This window comes from Ixodes scapularis, unplaced genomic scaffold (assembly GCF_016920785.2).
Source record: "Ixodes scapularis isolate PalLabHiFi unplaced genomic scaffold, ASM1692078v2 PGA_scaffold44__24_contigs__length_19508400, whole genome shotgun sequence".
Classification (NCBI taxonomy): domain Eukaryota; kingdom Metazoa; phylum Arthropoda; class Arachnida; order Ixodida; family Ixodidae; genus Ixodes; species Ixodes scapularis.
The window spans coordinates 16,967,318-16,968,542 of NW_024609873.1; the positions used below are offsets into that span (position 1 = coordinate 16,967,318).

General features: G+C 36.8%; 1 pseudogene; it reads left to right on the plus strand.

The window, feature by feature from the left end:
• The first annotated feature begins 437 nt into the window (after nt 1-437).
• LOC120845263 lies at nt 438-891 on the plus strand (annotated as a pseudogene).
• The last annotated feature ends 334 nt before the right edge of the window (nt 892-1,225 follow it).

The following is a 1,225-nucleotide window of genomic DNA, read 5'->3' on the forward strand; positions in this document are numbered from 1 at the left end:
AGATCAACTCGAGTGAATCATCATTAGTCCCTGTTTTATCGGGTATTCCGCAAGGGTCAGTCCTGGGCCATTACTGTTCTCAATTTTTATAAACGATTTAACCGCTAATATTCCAGTACGTGTTCGACTGTTTGCAGACGATGTGGTTTTATTTACAGAAGTCAATGAAATAATGACCAGATTCTACTAAACACCTGCTTGTCCAAGATGGCGCACTGGTGCGACTCGTGGCAGATGTCATTGAATGTCAAGAAGTGTGTTCGAATGCATATAACTCGTAAATTAAGTCATCTTTCGATTATTCTATTAATAGTACTTCACTAGCCGAAGTTACTTCTTATAAATACCTGGGTGTTATTATATCGAATGACCTTCGCTGGAACACTCATATCATGTCTACTGCGTGCAAAGCACTATCCAAATTATGGTACTTAAGACGAAATTTAAAACATGCCTCTTCCGACGTTAAATTGACAGCCTATAAAACTTTCATATTACCCATCCTAGAATACGCTTCGGTGGTTTGGGATCCGTTTACAAGTACCAACATAAACGTCCTCGAAAATGTTTAAAGAAAAAGTTTACGTTTCATTCATAATAAATTCCAGCGAAAATATCCCGTCTCTGAACTGTACGCCCTTTCTGGGGTGAAATTACTATAGCATAGACGCATGTTTACGAGAATAAAGTTTCTATTTCATTTACTAAACAACCGGTTCAAAATCGATATCGCTAAATATATTTCACCCGCACCTCAAGATTATCCCATGCGAAGTTATCATTGTTATCATTGCAAAACGCTCAAAGAATTCAACTGTCGGATTAATGCATTTAAGTACTCTTTTTTCCCAAGGACTGTTCACGACTGGAACTCCCTGCCAGGCGATATAATAACAGCATCACCAGAGTCCTCCTTTTTTAATAAACTCCGAGATTTTTGTGATTCTTGTATCTGATGCTCATTTATTAATTTTCTTGTTTTTGCGACGAATAGTTTTTGTATAACGCTGTTTGTGTTTTTGGATCAGCTAGAACGAATATCCTTGTGCTTGTTACCTGCTGGTTTTTTTTTTTTTATTATTGTTTTTGTGTACACATATGTTGTAAACCACTCCTACCGCGTCTCCTGAAATAGGAGACAGTAGTATTAATAAATAAATAATGAGTTACTTTGCATCAGTAATTGTTTCATGCGTTCATCCGTTTATTCCTATCTAGTCTTCTC